This window comes from Callithrix jacchus, chromosome 11 (genome assembly GCF_049354715.1).
Source record: "Callithrix jacchus isolate 240 chromosome 11, calJac240_pri, whole genome shotgun sequence".
In the NCBI taxonomy this organism is placed as follows: domain Eukaryota; kingdom Metazoa; phylum Chordata; class Mammalia; order Primates; family Cebidae; genus Callithrix; species Callithrix jacchus.
The window spans coordinates 105,888,848-105,915,999 of record NC_133512.1 but is presented as its reverse complement, the minus strand read 5'-3'; the positions used below and the strand labels follow the sequence as shown (position 1 = coordinate 105,915,999).

The window sequence follows — 27,152 nt, the reverse complement described above, 5'->3', positions numbered from 1 at the left end:
GGTCGCTCACGGAGCAGAAGATCCCCCAGTGGTGGAAACACAGGGGTCGCCAGCGCGACTCTCGTGGTCCGCGCAGCAGTTCCGCCGGCACCTCGGCGCGGCAGCTCTCGGAGCAGAGTAAACGGGACGGGTTCCCCTTCTGACCGAGGTTTGGAGCCCCGGGAAGGCAGAGTCGCCTACTACGGAAACAAGAAGGAAGCCCGACAGGAGAATCCTGGGCGGAAAAGCACCATCAGTTTTAACGCCGCTGCTCTGGCCCTGGGAACTAACAACCTGGACGTCCACTCAAGAGACCTAATCTGAAAGTTGGTAATTTCAAAGACAACAGGAGGATAAATTTACAATGACGGGAAGAAACCAGCGTAAAAAAGCTGAGAATACTCAAAGTCAGAACGCCTCTCCCTCTAAAGATGATCACAGTTCCACATCAACAATGGAACAAGGCTTGATGGAGAACGAGCGCCTCCTGATGACAGAATCACTCTTCAAGGAATGGATAATAACAAACTTCGGTGAGTTAAAAGACCATGTTGTAGCCCAACGTAAAGAAACTAGGAACTTTGACAAAAGGCTTGATGAAATCCTACTGAGAATAGACAACTTAGAGAGGAGTATGAGTGAATTAATGGAACTGAAGAATACAATACAGGAACTCCGAGAAGTATGCACAGGTTTAAACACTCGAATTGTTCAAGCAGAAGAAGGGATATCAGAGGTCAAAGTCCAACTTAATGAAATAAAACGTGAAGAAAAGATTAGAGAAAAAAGGATAAAAAGGAATGAGCAAAGTCTCCAAGAAATGTGGGACTATGTGAAAAGACCAAATTTACGTTTGATAGGTGTACCTGAATGCAACGGAGAGAATGAATCCAAGCTGGAAAATACCCTTCAGGATATTATTCAGGAAAATTTTCCTAAACTAGCGAAGCAGGTCAACATTCAACCCCAGGTAATACAGAGAACACCACAAAGATATTCCTCAAGAAGACCAACCCCAAGGCACATAATCGTTAGATTCACCAGGGTTGAAACGAAGGAGAGGATACTAAGGGCAGCCAGAGAGAAAGGTCATGTTACCCACAAAGGCAAGACTATCAGACTTACAGCAGATCTCTCGGCAGAAACTCTACAGGCCAGAAGAGAGTGGGGGCCAATATTCAACATCCTCAAAGAACAGAACCTTCAGCCCAGAATTTCATATCCAGCCAAACTAAGCTTCACAACTGAAGGAAAAATAAAATCTTTTATGAACAAGCAAGAACTCAGAGATTTTATTACCACCAGGCCTGCTTTACAAGAGCTTCTGAAAGAAGCATTACACACAGAAAGAAACAACCAGTATTAGCCTTTCTAAAAATACACCAAAAAGTAAAGAGCACCAACATAAAGAAGAATTTACACCAACACATGGATAAAACAGCCAGTCAACATCAAATGGCAGTAACCCTAAATTTAAATTGACTAAATTCCCAATCAAAAGACACAGCCAAAACCCAACGGCATGTTACATCCAGACCTGTTTCACATGCAAGGATACACAAAGACTCAAAACAAAGGGATGGAGAAAGATTTACCAACCAAATGGAGAGCAAAAATAAATAATAAATAAATAAAAAGCAGGAGTTGCAATTCTTGTATCGGATAAAATAGATTGTAAAGCAACAAAGATATAGTGGTAAAAGGATCAATGCAACAACGAGAGCTAACGATCCTAACACCCAGATACGAGACTTAGACTCAATGAGACAGAAAATTAATAAGGATATCAAGGACTCGAACTCAGATCCAGAACAAGTAAACTTAATAAATATTTATAGAGCTCTCCACTTCAAATACACAAAATATACATTCTTGTCAATACCACATCACACCTACCCATTAGTTTAAATGAAACATTGATTGGCCATTATTAATACCCAATTTTTTTCAAAATAAAGCAATATTTCCATTTACTCTCCCTCTTTCTCTTCCTCTTTCTTCCTCTCCTTTACTTATTTTTTTTTTTTCTTTCCTTCTCTCAAAAAAAAAGAAATCAACTTGTAAACCTCTAGATCCAGGTCGGCAATGTCTCTTTCATTGCTTGATTTCCTTTCTTCCCTTCCTTCCCTCCCTCCCTCCCTCCCCGCTTCCTCCCTTCCTTCCTTCCTTTCTTCATCCCTTCCTTCCTCCCTACCGTCCTTCTTCCCTTCCTTCCTGCCTTCCTCCCCCCCCCCAAAAAAAAAAAAAAAAAAAAAAAGAAGAAATCTTTAGACAGATAATGTCTCTCTGGCTGATCACCCCTACTCATTCATCCAGTCGTTGGCTCAATAAATACTGATTGCCTGTTATGTGCCAGACACTGTCAAGGCACTTGGGATACAGGGAGGAGCAGGACAAAGTCCTCATGGAGCTTGTGTTCAAGTTGGAGAGGCAGACCAAAAGCAAGTGCCATAAATATATGGTGCGATGCTGGGTGATAAGAACCATGGAGAAAAATAAAGCTGGGAAGGTGAGAGAGATGGGGGCATGGCTATTGTTGGAGAGCACATGGAGGGCCTCTCATGGTGGTGACATTTGAACAGGGCTTGAATGTAGAGGGCAGGGAGCCATAAGAAGACCTGAGGCAGGATCACGCCAGGTAAAATAAGTAGCAAGGGGAAGGGGCCTGGGAGGGGACTGAGCTTGTTGGGTCTGAAGAAGTTGAGCAAGAAGATGACTGTGATGGGAGCAGAGTGAGAATGGAGATGATTCCACCAAGGCAGATCATGAATTACCTCAGAGGCGTGGTCAGGGGCTGATGGACTGAGGGGCATCCATCCCCATTCTGCTTGCCCTGCTCTGTATTTCACAGCTTACCCTAGGCCTCTTTCCTGGGCAATCCTTTGATACTGTGGGACTTTTATTAGCCTCTCTGGCTGTGTCAGCCTCTCTACCGCCTGCCACTCCCAGTTCCAGGAGTGGGGTACTGTGTCTGTCCATGTCTGGGGAAGCCCCAGCAGGGTTGGGGGGCTGGCATGTGCCCCCTGAAGGTGTTGCAGGGGCACTTCCGCCATCTAGCCAGTACCAGCTATGTAATTTGTGGGGCCCAGGGCAGGATGAAAACCCAGGAACCCTTGTTCACACATGATTACGAATTTCAAGACAGCAACAGCAGAGGATCCAAGCAAGTGGGCAACTGCATAGGTCTCACACTCCTGAAGCCAGTTCTGCCTCCAGCATTGTCCCGTACTTAAATGCCCTGACCCAGGAACACCGTAGCCTTTTGCTGCAGGGGCTCCCAGAGATCTTAAAGAACCAGATCTAGTCTCCATTCTGCTTGTAAACCCCCTTCTCCCTAACCAGTCTGCTGTGCTTAAGACCACCACTTGCCTCGGATGATTGAATAATCACACAAAGCGTGTGTGCCTCTTTCCTTATGGCAAAAGCTACTTCCCAGATATGGAGAACACAACCCGTTAATCAGACAATTGCTTTCTGTGAGAACAGAAAACACACCTTGCAAAACTTTGGCAGGGCCTCTGGGGGAAGGAGTAAGATCAGAATTTATTGAGAATTGGAAGTTTGATTTAAGGCCATTATTTCAGTGTGGACATGAGATTAAGGTTGGGTAGGAATAATGAGATAACAATTGGGAAAGAATAATGATAATGTCCTGAATTGGTGGGAACAGCAAGGTGAAGATTTTCAGGCCAGGGACTCAGAGAATCTTGGGGTACTTGCTGTCAGTTGATGCTTTTGGCGAACGTGTTGGTGGATCTTTTGGAAGTTACTGTAATGAAACAATCAAATTATTCACTTGTGCAGGACAGTCCCAGCGTGTAAAGGAGATGGCAGAATAGCAAAGCCATGTTCCTGCACACAGTAAGGTCAGCTTTTGGTTCTCAGTGTCCAGACTGAGGGTGGGATAGAGGATTTGGGTTCTCACTTAGGATTAGTGATTTCCCCCAGCCCAGTGCCTTCCCAGCTGGCCTGCTTCCACCACCCAGCTGTGCTGGACATATCCAAATGACTGAGGGAATACAGTCCAGGCTTGGACTGGGATCCTGACACCCTGAGATCTCCTCCTCTCAGCATTAACAAGACCCTGTCTTCTCTGGGGTGGAAATCACCACACTGTGCTGAGTTGGGGTCCACTGCTTCCATACCACGGACAGACAAGCGAGGTGGGCCGGGAGAAGGGTGAGCAGGAGGAGAGAAGGGGGAAAGGGTAGATGAAGACCATCTCCACCACTGAGTGGTTGTCGAGAAGGGACTGGTTCCTCCAACAGCCCTTTCAGTGGAAGCAGAAAGACCCTGAATGTGATGATGACTCCACAGTGCTGGATTGCCATGGAAACTTAGATGATTTCTAAAGTAATTTCAAAAGTCTCCCTCCTCATAGCTCTTCTGGGATGCTCTTACAGACGTTTGTAAGCTTCAGAGAAAGGGAACTTGTCAGGCAAGCTTCTGGCCCTTGAAACAAGTCATAAATCAAAGAAAAATGCTGGTTTCTGAAGTAAATGGAGAGACCCCTTTTATTAGGCTTAAAAGCTGTTCCTAGGAAACAGGAGGGAGAAGCAGGTGAAAGTGAAGAGGAATTTTCTCTCTCCTGTCCTCTGAGGATGGGGGCAGCGACTGCAGGGGCCGGGGGATATTGAGAGTGCAGGGGTTAAAGACAGGTAAACAGTGACTGAATGAAGCCTGACCCAAGGAAGGGGGGCACTCTCTGTCCTTCTGAGGCTTCTTGTCACCTCCACTCCATGACGGCTGAGATGTGGTAGACAGTCTAGAGCGTGGAGGATGGAATTGAAGTCACTGGGCAAACAGACCAGACACAAGGAACCCCAAGATAGGCTGAGAGCACATTCTCAGTGAGTAAGTTAGAATGCACAGATAGGAGGGAGGGCGCCTGGCTCCCTCTGGGTACCAGAGACTCAGAGAACTGTCCCAGATTAAGAGCCAGGGAATAGGGCCTCAGCAGCAGCCCCACAATGTGCCTCCAGGCACAGCTTGGCCCAGGCAGCCTCGCTGAACCTCACTGTGGATGATGCATCCTTGCAGAGGAGGTGAGCGAAGCCTGGCAAGCCCGAACCATTCAGCAATGCACACAATACAGGGCCCTTTAAGGCCTAGGGGAGAGGGACTCTGTGAAGGTCTCAAAGCATTACACTCGAGGGTCTATGAACACAGTCCCTGAGTTGTTAAGGAATTCGGCTCTCGTGGACACACCTGCTCATCCTAACAGAGCCTGGGCTACTGGGACAGGCAGAAAATGGCTTGCGTTTTCTCACCATGTCCGAAATAATTGGGGAATGAGGGCCTATGCAAAGCCACTGTGCCTCCCTGACTTCCTAGAATCCTCCTGATTTCAAACATACTTTCCAATGATTAGATCATTTCTCATACCTTATGTCTGGATTTGGGGTCTGGAAAATACATTCACCCTATCTATAAGTGCTATCAAAAGGTCAAGGACTTCCAAGATGAGGCTGTGAAGGAGGCAGGCCCATCCCCACTTCAGTGAACCACTGGGACATGCCCAGTGCTTGTTATTCGTGAAATGGACAACCAATTGTTAAGTACCTACTAAGCCCTGGATGCTGTGGAAGAGAAAATAAAATCACACCCATCTCTGCCTTGGGGTTGCTCATAATCTTAGAGAGGAGTCAGGCACCTGGATCGATAAGAGATAAATTAGCTGTTTTCCTTTTCGGGACCGAAACCCTTAAGTGCAAAATATTCTAAACAAATTTTTAAGAATTTCATGTTGTTTCAGCAGAAAAGAGGACATTGCCAATCCACCCATCCACCATTTTTGAGGCAGGAAGTTTAGGGTCACCCAAAAAGGGAGGAAAGGGGGCCATTTGTGTTTTGGGTAACACCTTACAGTTTACAGCGCTTTAAAGGGAGGGTAGGGTCTCATGTGACCTGCAAACCCTCACAGGAGGTAGGTGGAAGAGGTAGAGAGGGAAGAAGATGAGCAGACAACCTACACCAGATTAATAGTAGACGCTGTTTCAACGGTATCTCCTTTCCCAGCAGCCCTGTAAGGTCGGCATTACCACCCTAATTTTGGAGATGATAATCTAGACCCAGAGAGCCATGAAACGAGCCTGGAGTCCTGCAATGAAGTAAACGATGGTGCCTTAATCTAAGGTCTTCAGAATGGTACCCGTTTTTTCTTCTGTGTTCCTGTGACAGTGGGAGGAAAGAAAAGGTTACTGGGAATGCCACCTGGAGTAAAGGAACAGGCCCGAGGACATAAGCAGTGCATGCACACACGCAGGCTTACTCACATGCATATGTTCACAGCCGTAAGCCAGAGGGTCCTCCTCCACTCCCACCAGCAAGGGGCAGGCAGATGTTGTTTGGGGTAGGAAGGAGGAATACAGGCCAAGAAGGCAAAATGGAGCCACTTGGCTACCGAAGTGTTTACAAAGGCCTCAAGGCCAGATGGCATGAATGTCTTCTGGGGTCAGACTCAAAAGTTCTACAACCTTGGGCAGATTTCTCCTTTATACACCACTGTATCACCATACCTGCCTTATAGGGTTGTTGTGGGAATCAAATGAGTTGATGTGTTTAATGCTCAGAACTGTACCTGGCCCATAACGAGCACTCAGTACATTTTTAATAATGTGTGTGTGCTCAGTTTAGCACTGACTCCTACCTTCTTTGCAGTACCTAGCACTAGCTTACAGTTTCAGGACCTTGGACACATTATTCCCAAAGCCAAGATTCAAACTTAAGTCTTCGATTCTGAAGCCTGGGCTTTAAATTAGCATGCAGCACTATCTTCCAGATGGTCATTAACTTACTGACATAGCTGTGATCCTCAAACGGCTCATGACCCGGGAGGGTAAGAGACGACCCCACACAGCCATCTCATCATGCATGGTAGAAAAGGGCGTGTTCTTGGGCTGGCAGGAAAGAGGAAGCTTGTTCTTTTCATAAAATATTTCTTAGAGAAATAGAAAAATGAGCCTCTTTGGCTGGATATATGAACATTTTTACGTGTTTTAAGACAGATGGCAAAGCTTGGGGCTCATGAGGCGGACAGGATAATCCCTACTTATTACTTCTAGAGCTCCACTGCCAACCCACTTCATCTCTTGGAGTCTAGTCTCTGTTCCCGCCATGTCTGAAGCTGGTTTCCTGGAGATGTGCTTACTCCTGGCTGTTCCATCTGTCACCTGTCCTTGACCCTCCTGACCTCACTGGGGTTGACCTAGCTCCATCTTTTGTGAAACTCTCATTTCTTGTTTTCTATAACAATACACTTTTGATTTTCATTTTTATTTGCCTTTTCTGTTTCCTTTGCTCTTTTCTGCCAATAAATATAGGCTTTTGACTCTCTTTTCTTCTTATCTAAAGATATGTCCCCTTGTCAACAAGACCCACCACCACAGTGGTGATTCTCTCTGGAACAGTCTTTCCTGAGCTCTGGCCTCATGTTTTAAAACGTTTGCTAAACATCCCCACCTTTCTGGAACTTCAAACATACCTTGACCTGGATTTGTCCTTTCTCTCTGATTGTTGTGCATGTGCTTTATGTTTATTGAGTACATGCTAAGCGCCTGACTGACTGTAGGTACCCAGTACATGTCTGCTCCTCTTTTCCTTCCTCCAGTGAATGAGCTTGTTTTCTTCACTTCCTTGTAGATCAGTCTATTCCTGAGTCATCTTCCACATTTCCGTTTTCACCCTTACCTTTTTTTTTTAATGAGATGGAGTCTTGCTCTGTCACCAGGCTGGAGTGCAGTGGCGCAATCTCGGCTCACTGCAACCTCCGCCTTCTGGATTCAAGCGATTCTTTTGCCTCAGCCTCCCAAGTAGCTGGGACCACAGACACGTGCCACCCCGCCTGGCTAACATTTTTGTATTTTTAGTAGAGACGCGGTTTCACCATGTTGGCAGGGATGGTCTCGATCTCTTGACCTCGTAATCCGCCCACCTCGGCCTCCCAAAGTGCTGGGATTACAGGCATGAGCCACTGTGCCCGGCCTTCATCCTTACCTTTCTCTCAATTGCCAACATCTGCCAGTATTTCCTTTGCAATGTTCTTTGCAGCTCATTCATTTGTTTCCATTCCCTGAGTGCCATCTGGGCCCTCATTACTATGGCCTTAGTTTGGAAGTCATTTAGGCCTTGGTGGAAATCTCTGTCCCTATACTTAGTTGCCAACCTCTGAGCCTGCATTTTCTCATCTGTAAAATTGAGATAGTACTGCCTGCCCTGTAGGATTGTTGTGCAGATAGAAGGAGTTGCTATGTAGAAAAAGCATCTAGCAGAGAGTAGGCGCTCTGTAAATGTTCGTTTCCCTACCTTCCACTAAATCAATCCTTATGTCATTTCTCTGATGAAAACCTGTTTTGCGGCTCCCTGTTGTTAATAGAATAAAGGCCAATGCCCCAGTCTGGAGTTGAATGTCAGTCACAATCTTGTCTCATGTGCCTTAGCCATGGCCCTGTGTTCTGCTCACACTGGCCACTCACTGTCACCGCCTCCATGACACCCTTTTCTGCCTATTGAAGCCGGAAGCTGTTGTCAAGGCTCAGCTTACAGTTAGAATCTTCTAGAAACCGTTTGGAATGATCTTACCTAGACCCAGGCTCCTCCTCTGAACTCAGACCTCACTTTGTCTCATTTTGATGGTGCGTGCCTCATTGTGAATGTATGGAGAGCAGTGATCTAGTCATTTCCGACCTTTCCTCTGAGTCAAAACCTCCTTGATAACAGGGACCCCCTTCCTTGTGGGGACTCCAGTAGTTATTTTGCTCATCTTTATTTTAAGGTTTCTGGTAATTTTGACTTACTGGGCTTGGGACCTTTCTGTTAAAGCGACACGAATTACAGCCAGTGCCTTCTTCCTCCAAGTCTTTCAAATATTTGGAAACAATACTATCACACTCTTAGTTATCTGCTTTACAAACTAAGTTCAGCTAAGTAAGCATTGCTTGGACACCTACTGTGTGCCCGATGTCATGTTAACCCCTAAGACACATAGATAGAAACTTGTGTGGTTCTTGTTTTTAAAGGCTGCCCAGGCACGTGGTTGAGGCAGGTAAGTGCTCAGAGCAGCTTGTGACTGGTGCTGTAACAGGGCAGATTGTGGGAATGTGGACAAAGGGAGCCTCCCTCTGCTGGGGAGTTAAGAGGCCTCGCAGGGGAGCCGATGACTAAGGCTGAAGCAGGAATGCCCTGTTCTTCTTATTGCCCCTCAATGGGCTTTTAATGTCCATCTATTAAAAGAAACTGCTCCTAGGCCTAGCATTGGCAGCTTTTCAGAAGCAGTATGCCAAGTCTTTATTTATTCCTTCTAGTTTAGGATTTCACATGTCATTAATACATTTCCATTCTTATATATCACTATGTAACTAAACTCTGTTGTGAATGAAGCAAAAAATCCCTTTTATCTAAAAAAAAAGTATAAGCAGCTTTATGTAAAGTTAAAATGTAAATCTAATACGATATGTGACCCTCCGATTTTTGGCCCTGGGTAATAGGGAATGTCAAGAGCTGTGTCCTGCCTGTTGCCACCCTAAGAATATCTTCTTAAAGTTGCTACTGCACTCCCAGGCACAATTTATTTAAAATAATAATTAATGTAATTACCCCTCTGGCTCAGCTCTTAACATTTTCAGATAAGTTACTTCGAAATCACATTTCCCAGAAGCCTCTGGCTCACAGCTTTTTATAGCCCCCAAGCACTGTGGCTAAGGGAAGTTGGGCAGCTATTCTGTTCTCATCTCGGCATTCCACCCAGACCCCGTGTCATAAAGTAGGAAACTTCTCTCCTCTCTTTAGGAGGATGCAGACTCCACCTTTTCAGGCCTTACTTACTAAAGGAGAAGAAGTGACTGCCTTCTCTCATGGTGAGATTGGTGGGAGAGAAGGCCAAGCTCATGGGGCCTAGAACCCTTTGGGTTTGCTCCCCTTGCTCACTCCTCCATGTGGCCAGCCCTCCTGGGGTCAAGGCCTAAGACCCGGGCCAGCTTCAGGAGGCCATTTTGGGGACCTATCTGTCTTTCTTTCTATGACCCAGCAATATGAGTCTATACTTCTGGGCCAGTGTATCTGCTCTACAGACTCAAATGTTCCATTAGGGAAATCCTCCTAAAAGGTAAGCCTAGAGAGAAAGCTTTGGGGAGCTTGGCTGTGGCCATGGGACAATGGAGCAAGCCACAGTTGCCACTCTAGCCTTGTCAGTAACAGAGCTGGTATATTTCTCCTCATCTGCCTCCTTTCTGTGGTTCTTTTCTCATTAGAGTTTGAATTCAAAAGGGAGTGGGGATGGTGAGTGAATAATTCTCATTCCTCAAATAAATCCCCAAGAGGAAAATAGAGCTAAAAGGGCTGCCAGGTAGAGACCCATTCCCAAGGCAGAGGGTTGAGGGGAGGACCTGAAGGGGAAAGAGGACAATCCTGGTGGGCTGAAGTCCACGCTGAGCTCCTCTGGGTCCTCTTCTGACCACCAGCTTCCCCTGTCCACTGGTTTAGTTCCTGACCTGTTGAGAAGCTACAGGGATTCTCATTGAAAAATATTTAATGCTCTGATCTTGATTCCTTTCTTGACCTCTGTATCCTAATCCTCATGGAAAACTCAGGTCCCTCCAGAAGGAGTCCCCCTTCTACCTGACACGAATAATGTGTGAAGTTGAATACAGGTCATGATAGGTTTCCCTAGTTCTATGAAGTAGTCAGATTTTACTAACGGGGCCTGAGGCTGAAGGGCCCTCAGAACCTCCTTGGGGTCACATTCAATAATGATAAGCCCTCTTCTTCCAATCTCACCATCTAGTTGATGAATCTGACTTAAATACCGCTGTGTGTAGGTCCCACTGGAGAAGAGGAGAGTTTGTCTGATTGTAGTGATTTCAGTGCAACTGGAGAGACAGTCAGTACAGGTGTACATGACATTGCTGTGATGAGAGGCAACGTAAAACGTAGCTAAAGCGTGGGTTTGAATACTGGCTGTAGTATTTACTGTGTGACCTTAGGCAAATTACTTAACCTCTCTGTGCCTCATTTTCATCATCTAAACCATATTATGTTGCTTCAAGGATTAAAAGAGTTAACATTTTTAAAGTTCTTGGAACAGTGTCTATCATATTATAAACATTACGTCCAAATGATTTATCCATATAAAGCTGTGTGTGCATCCAGTGACCCCATGGTGGGGTGGCAGCATGCAAAATTCACTTGGGTTTAGGTTTTCATCTCAAAGAAAGGCCAGGGCCAAGCTGAAAACTGTGCCGGGCACATGCAAACATAGCCAAACCAGGTGGCAGGCTTGCCTGATCTTTTGGCTGCCACCCAAAGCTTCTCCCTCTACTAATTCACATGGCATTGGCTTGAATCAGATAGGGCAGAAGCCAGAGAGATTTCATTCAGGAGACAATTTATTCCAGACACTTAAACAGCTGGGGCCCAATCCTTCCACGCTTAAAATCAAGGCAGTTTAGAGCTGAGCCTCATATGCACATTGGTGTCAAATAATGACATCTAATGGTTGCATCCACCAGCCCTCCGTGCGTGTCAGGAGGTGAGAAGCAGGTAGTTCATGTTTGACACAATAAGTGACAGCTAGTTCTAGAGCAAGTCAGAGAGGATGGCACCTTCTTACTCTAATACCTAGAGTTGTAGGATCATTTAGATGAAAAAGATGTACCATAGAGATGTGGTCCTACCCCTATATTTTATGGTTGAAGGAATCACAATACAGAGAGATGAAGTGATTTGCCCACTTACAGGCAGGGATGGGATCAAACCCAGGCTTTTTGATTCTTGGTAGTGTATACTTTCCACAAAACCACAGCCCTGCATATTTTAGCTCCCCTACCAGGAAGCTGGTACAGGCTGTCCTGATATACCCCTGGTCAAGAGAACCATATGACTACCAAAACAGGAATTCAAATGCAATGATAGATCTGTGTGTACTGGACCTCTTGCCAGCCCTGGAGAGTGATGTCGCTTTCTTTGCAAAATCCTTGTGTGGTACCTAGAAAATGAATGACCAGAGTGACCAGGAAGATGCAGTGCCAGAAAAGGTCTGCAGGAAGTTCTGTATGATTGTCAGCATCGTTCCCAGCAAGAAACCCAGGGTAAGGTTTCCCTCTGCCCTACAGATTCTCCAAGTTTGTTCCATGGACCACTGTCATTCACCAGAAAGAGCTGGCTAGAAGGAGGCGAGAGAAGAAAAGCAGGGGCAGGAAGATGGCACGCTCTAAGTGGCTTCACTCTTGAAAGCACACTAATCACAGCTTGAGGATGCTCCTTACTGCACAGCTGTAGGTGCCACTCTCAGTTTAGTTAAGAAGCCAGTTGGATCCCACTAACTCTCAGCTCTGAACCAAGGCCCAGATGGATAAGAAGCTGCAAAGATTCACATGGAAAAAATATGGGACGCTGTATTCTTAATTCATTTCATTTCCAGAACTCTCCTTCCCATCCTAATAGAAAGCTCAAGGCAGATCTGCACAACCTTTCATTTCACAGAGCATAAAATATCCAAGGTCAGGTGGGCCAAGTGGAGTGGGCTAGAGGTTACTTCCCCTGGAGGATTGTTTTTTTAATGAAAGCAGTGGAAGCCAGTGGAATGGATGGTTCTCAGATGTTTTTGCAGCCAAATAATTTGAGGCTTTACAGCAAAATCAAATGTTTGTCCTGTCTCATGCTTTGAGACCTCAGCAAATTATGTAACTTGGGATGACTATGTCAATTACATAATTTATTTGCTGTATATATGCCAATACATATACTCATGCATACACAGATGCATATATATATAATTTTCATAGACATGATAGACCTGTTTATGTATGTATGTGTGTAGACATGTGTACATCTGTATAATCCCACAGCAACCCCAAGAGATACAGAAGATACAGAAACTGAGACGGCGCTTAATTTAGCCTATGCCTGAATTAATCACCGTGAGTACAGAATGGCTTCCTCATAAGAAAGAACAACGGTGGTGTTTTAGCCAAAGGGAGAAAGAAGGAGCATATGCTGTGTAGATGAAAACTAATAAAAATGCCACTCTCATGGCCATTTAATAAGAAAGTGTGGTGTAACCATCAATGGCAGCTCTATATTCCAGAGCAGCCAGGGCCAGAACCTCCATTGCACTTACAAAAGATCCCCAATTTGGATATTTACTGCAGGATTCTTTGTGATACTGAAAAATGTGCAACTGTGCAGATATCCGTCAGTGTGGAGGAAGAGTTAATTCCGTACATGCATACGGTGTCACATATTTTGTGGTTGGTGAGATTTGATGTATAGGCATGGTATGTTATCAAAAGCACATTAAGTGGCCAAAGCCAGATACAGAAGAGTAGGTATGATTTTATAGGCATGAAACTTACAAATATGTATAACAACAGAAAGAAAAATGGAAAGTACACACTAAACTGTCAGTAGTGTTGGCTGAAAGTGATGGGAAAGTCAGGTAGGAAGAAGGACAGCTTCTATTCGAGTCATGTATGCATTTCTAGATGGATGGTGATCTTTTCTCCCAACTTTTTATTACTGTTATACTGGAGAAAAATAATAAATTGAAAGTAAGATAGCAAACATTTTTTTTGAGATGAAGTCTTATTCCCGTCATACAGGCTGGAGTGCAGTGGCACAATCTCGGCTCACTGTGATCTTCACCTCCTGGGTTCAAGTGAATCTCCTTTCTCAGCCTCTCGAGTACCTCAGACTCTGGAGTAGCTGGATGGGTTACAGGTGTGCGCCACCACACCCAGCTCCCCAACTTGTATTCCACAGCTATTTCCAAGACTTCTCTTGGGGCTAGTTCCTTCTTCACGTTCTGGTTGAGATATGAGCTTAACAAGCTTCTTCACAGACCCACCACTGTCATCATGTACTCCCACTGGAGGCTGTAACCTCTTGGATCTAGGAGATAAGTTCCATTACCAAGGAGGGTCTGTCTCAGAAGTGTATCTTGGGATCTTTCCAAGTTTCGTGCTTCTGATTCTGACAGAGTCCACAGAATAAAGGGTCCTGAGTGAGCACTTCCTCTGTTCTCTGTTGAGAGCAATTGCTCCCTGGGGTAGCATTTACCCTGGGATTGGATTGAAGGAGAATGAAGTGGGTGATGGAGATGAAAACAGCAAACAGGTTTTTTTTTTATCCTTGAGAACAATTTTTCTTCAGTCTCACTTGAAGCTTTCCATTTCTAATATTATACTTTACATGTAGAAAGCAATTTTAACTTTTCACATTCATTATTATGGCTCTTCAAAATAGTCCTGCAGAGAGGGTACTATACTGATGCTGAATTCCTGTAAGAAAAGAGAAAAACCTACCTTCTGAAATCCAAGGTGTCCATTGAAACACAAGGGGGGTGTGTATGTGCAGGGGTGCATGCGTGTACACACACACATACACACAAACACAGCAATGTAATGCACAGACACCTCAGCAATCACGTAACAGTTTAAGAAAGGGGAATGAGGGGACAAGCCCTAGTGTTTACTTCGTTCTCCTTTGGGTTTCAGTGATCACATTTGTACTTATAAGCTGCACAGCCTAGAAATCGCATTTGTCCAAGTGATAGGTATTGAATGCTCAGTGCTGTGTGTGATACATAAGGAAACACCACCACCATGTCAGTTCTTGAGAAAGTCAAAGGCTAGCTGAACACAAACAGAGAACAGGAGGTGCAATTAATTGGTAGGCTGCTGTTTTGACCATAAAAGTTTTAAAGATTCAGAAAACGTGTGGATAATCTCGTGCTAGGCATACTTGGGGAAGATGTCCTGGGAGATTCAGGACTAGGATTAGACAGACCATAACGGGTAACTTCAAAGACTGTGTAGACCGCATGGAGGATGAGAATTTCAGACTCCAGTCCAGGAGACAGTGCAATGGCCCTTTGACCTTAGTACATTCCCCTTGTCATGCAACCCTTTGTATACCCTGCCAATGTCCTCTTTCATTTGCTCAGCTCTTGGGACGGCTTCACAAGTTTGTAAAGGCTCTAGCTTTAGTATAGAGGCTACCAGGGCCACTAATCTTATGATACAATCTAAACATACACCCAAAAGAACAAACAGATTCATGGGAGTCGAGTGGGAGTGAGCATAATTACCTGGGTGAGGGAGAATAGATACAGAACAAAAACAATGCAAGAGGCCTAACAGCTTTTGTTTTGTATGGCCATGTTAGGTGCATGTTCTAGCTACAGGATGGCCACAAGGTCTGGCCTCATAGACATTCTTATTTCATCCTATGTTGCAAAGTAATATTAATAAGCCAATTATTATATATTCACCTGCTGTATTTGTCAGGATGCTATGACACAATGCCACAGATCGGGTGGCTAAAACAATAAAAATTAATTTTCTTATAGTTCTAGAAGCCGGAAGTCCAATCTCAAGGTGCCAACAGGGTTGTTTCCTCTGAAGCCTCTCACCTTTGACTTGCAGGTGGCCTCCCTCTTCTGCCTCTGCACGAGGCCATCCCTCTGTATGTGCCTGACCCTGGTGTCTCTTTCTATGTCCCAAGCTCCTCGTCTTATAAGGACAGCAGTCAAATTGGATTCGGGCCCACCCTAATAGCCACATTTTAATTAATTTATTTATTTAAAGGCCCAATCTCCAAATATAGTCACATATGAAATACTAGGAGTTAGGATTTCAACATACAAATTTATCAAGGGCAAAATTCCCATGTTTCCATGGCCATCCACAGAGTGTAAAAACCAAGGTAGAAGATTCCAGGTTCTATGATAGGAATCTGGACGTATTCTCTTTGGAACTGAGGCCAGCCTCTATGGATGGAGCAGTCCCTTGTGTTGTGATGCTGTGTCCCTCTGGCATGCTTACACCTGGATGCAGAGCAGCCATGTCCTGTATAAACACAGCATCAGGAACACAAACCCTGCTTGCCCAAGAGGCGTGACTCCTGAGTTCCACTCCTGGCAGTGTCTGCCTAGAGCTTTTGCACAGCTTACAGAACAATGAGTGATTTTTGCCCCAACTCAGAGTCTCATTGCTCTCAGCATGTTCTCTTTCTGAACACATCCACCCTCCCCTGACTTATCCCGACAAATCCCTTAGGCACCGTTGATGTAAAACCCTGTGACCTGCCTGTTGAGTGCTGATGATGCAATCGTGTATAATTCAACGGTAATTTATATTCCGTGCAGGTCTGAACAAAGCTATAAAATGCTCTCGAGAGCTAAATGCAGCTGAAGCATTTAATCTAAGCAAAGGCAGGGTTTTGTATCATCCACTTCCCAGAATGGATGTGCCACTGTTGGAGGAGGAGGCACTCTTCTTCTGTTTGCTGATTTGCTTCTTGTTGGTTTTAAAGATTGGAGAGGCGATAGAGGGAGGTGTCTCATGGAGGATTTGTGCTGCTTATTCTCCTACCTCCCTGACACACACACACACACACACACACACACACACACACGTGGGTGTTTTCTGCAGAACCTGCCTTGCAGCGACCTGTGGGGCTCGGGTCAGAACAGAGGCCCTCTCTCATTGTAGCATAAAGGGAGGAAGCCAGAGCTGGGGATCCGAAGACACCATTCCTCATTCCTGGGAGCAGAAAACATCACACAGATTGATATCTGGCTCTAGAAACCTGTAGAAATTGTACACCAATGAAGTTGTGGGCATAACTTGGTCACAGAAGGAATAGATATTTGGGCAAATACTTGTGCACACAATGTGTAACTGCTCTGAATCTCTGTGAGAAGCCTTGTGAGGGCCTCGGTTTCCTAGGAGACGGCTTCTTGAATTAGTAAGAGCATTTCTGCCACCTAGCCCGAGGCCTCAGTGTTGATGGTATTTCTCCACAGCGTACATTGCTGTGTCATGACTGCCGTGGCTTCTCTGAGAATCCCTAAGGGGAATGGAAACACATGTTCTAGTCTCCCCTTTCTCTGTTGGGAAAGCCAGCAACAAGCACCCAGGAAGCATCACCTTGTCCACCTTACACACCTGCAATTAGCAATCAGAGTGAGCTGAGAAGGGAGCTCACTCCCTGACTCTGAATATCAACTCAGAAATATTTTGGTCATTAACCTTTACAGTGGAACTGGGAAAGAGCCATGATTGTGTGGCTAATTGTTCCCTGGTGACATTTCAGGATGACAAAAGAATTAGCCAGGCGCAGGGGCACACGCCTGTAATCCCAGCACTCTGGAAGGCTGAGGTGGGTGGATCACCTGAGGTCAGGAGTTCGAGACCAGCCTGACAAACATGGAGAAACCTCGCCTCTACTAAACATACAAAATTAGCCAGGTGTGGTGATGCATGCCTGTAATCCCAGCTACTTGGGAGGCTGAGGCAGGAGAATTGCTTAACCTGGGAGATGGAGGTTCCAGTGAGCTGAGAGTGCGCCACTGAACTCCAGCCTGGGCAACGAGAGCAAAACTGTCTCAAAAAAAAAAAAAAAAGAATTAGCTGCTCCCCAGTAATACTATCCCTGCCTGGCAGTTCCTAACATTAGAGACACATTCCAGGGATCCAAGTTTCTGTTTCCTCTGGCTACCGCGTGGTGCTTTTTTAACTTTCAAGCAAAGATTCACCGATGTCATCACTACAGCACTATCTATTGGCTCCAGAGCAGAGAGCGGGACTGTGAGGAAACAGCAGAGGGTGAGCAATCTGACTCTCTTAGCCCGGGACTTTCTAGTTTCAGGATCAAAAGTCCCATGTTCCAGGCACCATCCTCACTCAAGTAGCAGGCAAACTGGAATGGTTGGTCACCCTACTAGAGAAGCAAAACTTTGAAGGCATAAAACAAGGAACTTGTGGAAATTTGGGCTTAAGGAGGTAGCACTGAAAACGTGTGTGTGGCCAGGGAACACCGGGAATATATGGTGTCCCTGGGGAGGGGTGTAGGAAGAAGGAAATAATCACAGGGACCAGTTGTGGCAGTTCAAGTAGGAGAGGACGTGTGATGTGGGGGGAGATGAGAGCTGGGGACTGCAGGGCTGGAAAGACCACTGGAGGATGGAACGGACTCGGGGGAAGCCCGGAGTCAGGGCAGCTTGGAAACTAAGGGAAGAGATATCCAAGCAGGAAGAAGTTGTCAGATAGCCAAATCACTAAAACTAGCAAGGAAACTAGAAGCTAATATTTGGCAATCAGAGAAATATTAATGAGGGATGGCAGCAATGCGAATGTGAAGGAGACGGAGGAGGAAGCTCTATTTGGTGCTGGGACAAGGAGTGGGCAATCTGGGCATGAAAGTGGCTTCCTCGCTTTCACTCTCACAGGGTGGAGGGGCCGTGGCAGAGCAGCAGGTCCAGAGCACCGGGACCGTCCTCCCCTCTTCCAGCTGTGTGTTGACAAGGGCTCAGAGACGGGAGTTGTGAGGTGACGTTGTGGATGTGATTCTTGAAAGAGCTTCAGGAGGGGACGGTCTTCAAGAAAGCAGGTGCTGCCTTTGAGCCAACACAAGGAAGCACATGTGTTTACACAACCCATTCCCCACTCTGACCATGCCTTCCCACTCACAAGTGGAGTTTACCAATGGGGACACTGGAGCTCAGGGGTCTGCGGGGTGCTGCTGCTTATATGTTAGCAGGTCTTAACAGCACAGCTCTCAGCCTGTAGCTACTTGGGGTGGTGCCATCTCTTCTTCTAAGTGGACTCCTGAACTCTGAGCCAATGCCAGTGAGAGTCCTGGCACAGAAAGGGTAATTAGTTTTCGTTTCTCATTCCAACCAGCTGCGACTGGCTGGCTGCAGCTAGCTGCCTGGAGGGCTGGGTTGAGTAGGAGTCTGAGGTCCCTTCCAGGACCAGCAGGAAGAGGGTTGAGATCAATTTGCTGTTTCTGCCAAAGGCACGGCCTTGCCACCCACAGAGCAGCCGCTGGACTTTGCTATCCAAAGGACAGGTCCTGCAATGACAACCTTAGCTCCCCTCACAGATGGACAAAGCCAGTGACTTTCAAAAATGTTTACATCACTGGAATCCTTTCTTCCAATGAAATTTCACATGGAAACAGATCAAAACAAACCTATTCTGGCCAAAGAGAAGAGAGGGTTGGGAGTCTCTTCTACTTCCTGCCCTCCTTCCCAGTGGCAGCTCCTGGGAGGCCTCCATGGATCAGGGTTTGAAAACCACTGGGGGAGGTGCTACTTCCGAAGAAGGCCAGGAGGGTCTGAGAGAATGACTTTTGAACTGAGATCTGAGCAGAGCTAGAGGAAGGGCATTCCGGGCACGGGAGCAGCCAGTGCAAAGGCCCTGAGGTAGAGCACCCTTTGCTGGCTTGAGACACAGAATGCTCTCTAGTGTGGCCAGAGCATAGGGAGGGTGGGAGTCAGTGAGAAATGAAGTTGGCTAGGTGGGTGAGATGCACTCAGATAAGGCCAGATTGGCAGGCTATAGGCATACAGGCATTTGGATTGTGTTCTGAGTGTGATAGGAAGCTATTGGAGTGTTTTAAGCAGCAGAGAATCATAATCTGATTAATTTTTTTAGATTCCACTGGCTACTCTTTGAGGGCAGTAGTGGAAGGCAGGACTCCAGTGATCTGTTGCAGTGGTCTGTGTGAGAAATGATGGAAGTGTGACTCAGAGGGTAGCAGCGAGCCTTTCAGAGGTTGGAGGCATAGTAACGGTTGTCTGTGACCATGCCGTCTTATCGCAGGCACAGAGCCCTGGGCCAATGAGCCACTGAAGTGAAAGGAGGGATGCTCTCCAGACTCGGTGGGGACCCCTGTCTGTTTACTGTCGCAGAAACCCTGTCCCTCCTTCAAGACCCCACTTCTGTGGGAAGCCCTCCCCGACCCAGCATTATCATCTGTAGCAGAATGTAACTCTTACCAGTTGCTACTGGGTATTTATGATTCATGCGCTTCCTAGAGACTACTAGTCTTGGGAGGGAAACTTGCAGTCATCTACTCTAGCTCCCTGATTTTACAGATGAGGGGACCCACTGTTCAGGGCTGATCACAAACTCAGGTCTCTTCTTCCTCGGTCTGATACTGTTTCATTTTATCTTCAACTGTTCATTTATGCATATCTCACATCCCTGCCTAGAGTATAAGCATTTTTAAAAAGCTTTTTATTTTAGATTAAAGATCAATTATTATTTTAGATTACTAAAAGATTCTTTTTTTTCTTTTTGAGATGGAATTTCGCTCTTGTTACCCAGGCTGGAGTACAATGGTGCGATCTCGCCTCACCGCAACCTCCGCCTCCTGGGTTCAGGCAATTCTCCTGCCTCAGCCTCCTGAGTAGCTGGGACTACAGGCACGTGCCACCATGCCCAGCTAATTTTTGGATTTTTAGTAGAAACGGGGTTTCACCATGTTGACCAGGATGGTCTCGATCTCTCGACCTCGTGACCCACCCGCCTCGGCCTCCCAAAGTGCTGGGATTTATTTACTTATAGATTCTTAAAGGCAGAGATTATATCTTATTCTCTCTTTTATCTCCCTGGCATCGAGCATAAAGCTTGACCCAAACAAAGAAATTCAACAAATATTTGCTGATTTGCTGTTCTGCATACCAGGGTGCCTACAGCCACAGGAACGTCTCCTCCGTCCTCCCATTTCAGTTGCCATGCCACCAATGCCCCCTCCCCAAGACCTGACATTGCTTACCACCAGCCACACTCCTACCACCATGACCACTGGCCTGGGTTATACCTGGCACTGCTTACAGCAGCGTATGGAGCACACAGCAGAGCCTGGCTCCAAAAGGAAGGACTTGGGGGCAGAGTTCCTTTTGTGTAGTTGTTACACCGTGACAATATTGTAGTCTGACTGGGATTGGGCCCAAACCCCAATTCATAGTGGGCATTACCGAGAAGATATGACTGTGCATTATTACTATTGGTTCTATTTCTTGGATTCTCACTTATGTATCCGTAAGTGCCCATGTGAAACACAGTGACAGATCCTGAAGACTTAGCCCCAGAGGCCAAGGTCCGCCTCTTCTGGGGAGAGCAGGACTTTATCTTCCCCATAGAGTGAGTGCATACAAACTCTTTTCTGAGCAGAAGTTCCCTTATCTGCATCAGTAGCTCTCCCCAGGCCTGTGCCACCTGCACAAGGGACTGCTGAGCTTTGGGTAAATGGAGGAGGTTGCAGTTCCCCCGGCTGTAATATCTGTTGCTGTCCTTTAATTGAGACATCTTTTCCAGCAGAACCATTTAAGATATTTTCCTAGAGGACCCACCCCTTAACCTCAGCTCATCGCTGGGGAGGAGTTTTGAATTCCACACTCCCCCATTTGCCACCGAACCACAGGCAAAGAGTTGTGTTCATTGCACTAGACAGAAAGCTGTGTCAGTCAGGGTCCTTGCCCATATGTCTCCCCTTTGTCCCCCCTCTACAGGATTCAATCAGTGTTTGTCAACCCACATCATTATTTAAACTGTAAGAATATGGTGTTGAGTAGGAATGGCACCGCATTGTTCATTTTGTCCCTTTATCAAGGGATGGAATTATTAATACAGATTTTCAAATTTATTAGTACAGGTTTTCAAATTTGAACTTTTATGTGGAGAGGTACATAAAAATATAAATTCTTGGCTGGGTGTGGTGGCTCACACGTATAATCCTTGTAAGCTCAGCACTTTGGGAGGCCAAGGTGGGTGGATAGCTTGAGCCCAGAAATTCGAGATCAGCCAGGGCAACGTGGTGAGACCGTGTCCCTACGAAAAATTTAAAAATTAGCTGGGCATGGTGGCATGCACCTGTAGTCCCAGCTACCAGGGAGGCTGACATGGGAAGATCGCTTGAGCCCTGGAGGCAGAGGTTGTAGTGACCGCACCACTACACTCTAGTCTGGGCAACAGAGTGAGAACCTGTCTCAAAAAATGTATATATCAAGAGCATATAAATCCTTGCTCATAATAGAAAACAGTAGCATATATGGAAATTAATCAAACCTCTTTCAAGTCTTCCCTCTTTGTCACATGGACTTTCTGAGCAAGTTGCATCAATGGTCTGCTTTAAGGACCATCTCAAGTGGGAGCCACAAAGGTGTTTTCTCCTCTATGGGAATATTGACAAGAGCTAACAGAAGGAATTTCAAAAGGTTTCAAAGTCACAGAGCAACCAACAGGAGGTGAAGGCAGGAAGGTTCCTCATCAACTCCATTAGCATAGCAGAACCACAAGATGAATGTTGTGAAGACATTGAGTCATCTTCTACAGGTACTTAGGTCCACCCCGAGGGTATTCCATCACTCCCCATCCATCAGCCAAGCCTTTGTGTCTTGCCTGCACTGCTGTGGAATGTGCCATAAGAATCATATGTATCCAGCTTCATCAGCTACTGTCAGCTTGGGAGGACCACAGTTTCCTTGAGGTCGACCTCCTATCTCAGAACAAATTACTGGATGTCACCAGGATAGCATGGCTTTTCATAAGAAGAAATTTCTCCATTTCTTTAAGTGTCCTCTGTAGAAACAGTTTATATAAAGTCCTTGGGTAACCTCAATCCCATCCACAGCTTGAATTTATGAGATGATGACTCAGACCACATTTCTGGCTCGGAACTTTCTATCAGGCTTCAGATCCATGTTTCCAAATGCCTTGAACCTCCCAAGGGTGGCTGGAACTTGAACCCACTCCACTGCCCCCGCTTTCTGTCCTAAATCTAAATTTTAGTAAACTATAGCATTACACATCCAGTGATAGGTTCACAAACCAGCAGTTGGAAGCATCTACAGTAGGTGAGGCATGAGCAGGCTGGCTTTGGTCTGCTGGAATCTGGGTTATTTGAAACTAATGCCAAGACACAGTGTCCTCTTGCTCCCAGGCAATTACTCTTGCTTTGGCTATGTCTTGCAGGCTGCCTCATTTTCCTCTCCTGCCCCTGCTTCTTGCCCCCTGGAATCACTTCTCCAGGTCATACAAAGCACCTTTGCCCCACACAAAAGTTCGAGCAGGCTGACCAACAGAAGTCATCTTGAGGAACTTGTAAAGACTATAGATTCCCATGCTCTTTCCCAAGACACTCTAATTCAGGGAGTCTAGGCTGAGACCTAATCCACCCTGGGTAGCATCAGAGAATTCAGTCTGAGCTTTAGTGCACAATGAAAAAATTGTGATGTTCTGTAACTCCTGCAAGTTTGCAGTACTGTTCTCACAAGCATTGATGGCACTACACACACACACACACACACACTACACACACACACACTACACACACACACTACACACACTACACACACACCACACACACACTACACACACACTACACACACACCACACACACACACCACACACACACACCACACATACACACAGTACACACACACCACACACACACTACACACACACATACACACAGTACACACACACCACACACACACACCACACACACACTACACACACACACCACACACACACCACACACACACTACACACTACACACACTACACACACACACTACACATGCACAAATACAAATGCATACACGTGTGGTACAAATGCATTTTAGTCATGCTGTCACTGTGGCCAAGTCACCTTCTGTTATTTCTATAAATAATCATTGACTAAACAATCATCCAGTAAGCCATTCGAAGCTCCCAGCTCTGCTCCCACCTTGCCAGACCCTTCCCCCTTCTCCCTGATGACCTCTTAACTGGTCTCCCTACCTCTGGGCTGCCCTCTACACTTCTGACTTAGTGGTGTTTGGAAATACAGATTAAAGTCACCAAAGGGCCTTGACCCTACGTAAAGCTCAAACTTCTCAGCTCTGCAAACAGTGCTTGCCCAGTATCTGGGGCTTAATTTGGTCTGTCCTCTGACAGCGGCTCCTCAATGCACCCTCACCATAGACATCCTTATATCTAAACCTTAGACATTTCCATATCTAAATCTTTGTCTCCAGGTGGGATTATTTTCTTAAAATGAAATTACTAGGATAAAGGTATGAATTTTGTTTTCATTGAATCAGTCATCAGCAGATTCTTCATCTCTTAAATTAGGCCTCATCTTCAGGGCAAGGAGTAAAATGTTTAGTAGTTTTTTATTTTTTAATTACACTTTAAGTTCTGGGGTACATGTGCAGAACATGCAGGTTTGTTACACAGGCATACATGTGCCAGGGCGGTTTGCTGCACCCATCGACCTGTCATGTACATTAGGTATTCTCCTAATGCCATCCCTTCCCCCACCCCCACGCACTGACAGGCCCTGGTATGTGATGTTCCCTTCCCTGTGTCCATGTGTTCTCACTGTTCAACTCCCACTATGAGTGAGAACATGCAGTGTTTGGTTTTCTGTTCTTGTGTTAGTTTTAAAAATCACTCTTCTGCAAGGAAACACCAGCTTACACTCCCCTTGGAGTCTATAGGATAGCCCATTTTCTGCCCCCTTCCTAGTTTTGGAGACGATCTTTAAAAACAAAACAAGCAAAACAACAAAATAAAATCGAAGGTTGCTGATTTGATAATCACTATGTAATTTTCAGTTCTTTGATTATTGGTAAAATTGAGCATTTCTCACATGTACTAATATATTCTCCATTTGTATTTCTTTGCCTGTGATCAGCTTTGGCTGATTCAGTTTTATCCTTCTCCAGTGAAAACTTGTTTCGAACCCTATAGCTCCAAAGTGTGGTAATCGTGCCAGCAGCATCAGCACGCCACAGGAACTTCAGAATGCAAATTCTCAGGCCCCCACCCCAGACCTCCTGAGCCAGAAACTGTGAGTGTGGGGCTCAGCAATCTGCTTTAATTGTGTCCTCCAAGACTACGAACTGCCCTAACCCATGCCGAGTGAGAGAGAAGTCATCTGGAACCTAGGTGTGCAACAGGGGAAACCCGTGAGGTGACCCACCTTGCCTGGCACCAGTTGTAAATAGTACAGTGGATGAGACTGCAAGCTCTGGAACTAGCCTGCCTGAGTTTGTAACCTGGCTCTTCCAGTTGCTGGCTGTATGATCTTTGGCAAATGACTTAAGCTCTCTGGGCATCAATGTCCTCATCAGATGTGGGGAATAGTATAACCCACATCTTAGAGTTGTTTTGTGAATTAAAGTTTCAGTACACGCCACACACTTGGTGAGGCGGCAGCGTTGTCTGGGGTAATTACCCAATGTTTGTCATCTCATGCCAGGGAACTCGAGGATGCAGACACACAAGAAGTAGGTTTAGGAGTGGAGGTGTAGTAGGCAAAAGAAAGAGAAAGGAGAATAGCTGTCTCTCACCCAGTAGGACTACCAGTCTGTGGCAAAGTACACAGGATTTTATAGACTGGCTTCAGGAGGCTGTGTCTGATTTACGTAGGGCCCAAAGATTGGTTGAACTAGCTGTGTGACATTTACATAGGGCATGAGAAGCTGGCCACCCCATCCTAATCTTTTCATTATGCAAACAGATTTTCTTCCTGGCCGGCGCCATGTTGTTTGCTCCTTACTGTTTATGTGGTTTCAAAGAAAAGGGAAGAAGAAGCCACCATGTTGAACATGCCTGGCCCCCAGGTAGCCTTTTCCGATTGGCACAGCTGCCGGCATCCACCCATGCAAGCTTCCAGCTTGCTTTTCTATATCTGCAGCTCAATTTTTACAGCCCGCTCATTTGCTCAAAAAAGTCATTTGGGGGCTGCTTTTTATGAAAAGGAAAACCTTACCGAGGGCTTCCTTACCCTCACTATCTGCCAAATAATTTCTTTTTGACTCCTGTATCATCAGCACAGTTTCTAGCACATAGCACTTAATACATGTTAGGGTCCACTGTGGCCACTTAAGTTATCACAAGCTTGTGAGCCTCATTCTTCCACTCTATATTTTCTTCCTTGTCTTCCAGGAACCTTCTGGAAAAAATTAGGCTAGATCTTAAAGAAACAAGGCTCAATCTTAAAGAAACTTGGCTGTTAGAAAGCAAGAGTTTTAAGGCCAGGCGTGGTGGCTCACGCCTGTAATCCCAGCACTTTCGGAGGCCGAGGCGGGTGGATCACGAGGTCGAGAGATCGAGACCATCCTGGCCAACATGGTGAAACCCTGTCTCCACTAAAAGTACAAAAAAATTAGCTGGGCGTGGTGGTGCGCGCCTGTAGTCCCAGCTACTCAGGAGGCTGAGGCAGGAGAATTGCTTGAACCCGGGAGGCGGAGGTTGCAGTGAGCCGAGGTCATGCCACTGCACTCCAGCCTGGGTGACAGAGTAAGACTCTGTCTCAAAAAAAAAAAATAAATAAAATAAAAGAAAGCAAGAGTTTTAATAATAAATATAAAATTGAATCAATGCATCTCCTTGTTCCTTGTAAAAAATATGCTTTTCCTTTTTCTTCCTTCCACTTACCCAGCCCAGCCTTCCCAAACTATACGTCCTTGTTCTGCTCATTGCTGTCACACCAGTGGTTACATAAAGAACAGAAAATACAGCAAATGCAGAGGAAAGTCACTGAATTTATTCTAGGCACACCAAAAACTTGTTGTATTCGTTTAAAGTGGGTTTGTAATTCTAAACCATTTTATAACATTCTACCTCATTTAGCAGTTTTCTTATCAGAGACTGATATGAGCAATATTTTTTAGAGGCTGTCCCATCATCAATGTTTGTGAAATTCCTCATAAAAGTAGGGTAGATGATATTAACATTAATACGGACAACGCATGTTCATGGGTGAGAAGTCATGAGCAGGATTCCCAGTCTTTTGACTCTGCCTCCCACCTTGTAAAGTATCTCATAGCATTAGCATTCCAGAGAGAACACTCTAGGAAATGTCTTATAGAAAAAAGGAAAATATTTCCAGGATTTGGAAGAATTGTTGAACAGATTGAAGGGAAACCTAATATTGTGTAAGTCCTTATGTATAAGAAAGAAAAAAAAGGCTTCTTTTTTCTCTCTCTCTTTATAGAAGTAACAAACAGGAGAGGTTTTCCATGTCTCCAAAGAAAGACAATGAATTTAAAATGCTTTAGGACAATGAACTGAATGCTCTTCTCCCTCGCTCTACCTTACACAAAATGCTCACGAAATATCTATTTAGTATCTTCCCAAAAGAGAGACTCCCCAAGTGTGTCCAAGACTGAGCCATTATTGGAGAGTGAGGAAGTGATGATCCTTTAATACTGTTCTCCTCTCCATGAATATTTCCAGCTATTGATCTTGGTAATAACCTGCTCTTACCTGGACTTCCCATTTTCTTCCTACTCAAGAAAATTGAAAACGTAATAATCCTAACCTTTCTCTTTCTCTCTCCCTCTCCTCTCCCCTTTCTTTCTCCATTTCCCCACCCCGTGTCTTTTCCTTTGTC

General features: G+C 45.5%; 1 protein-coding gene and 1 long non-coding RNA gene across 2 annotated transcripts in view; both read left to right on the top strand.

Moving 5' to 3' along the window:
- TMEM178B (transmembrane protein 178B) overlaps positions 1-27,152 on the top strand; it is a 427,174-nt gene that overhangs the window by 390,119 nt on the left and 9,903 nt on the right. The window lies entirely within an intron of this gene.
- LOC144578435 (uncharacterized) lies at positions 221-27,152 on the top strand. The gene is made up of 3 exons (XR_013524204.1): positions 221-9,833; positions 10,004-10,081; positions 11,964-27,152. It is a non-coding gene; the product is annotated as an uncharacterized LOC144578435 (long non-coding RNA).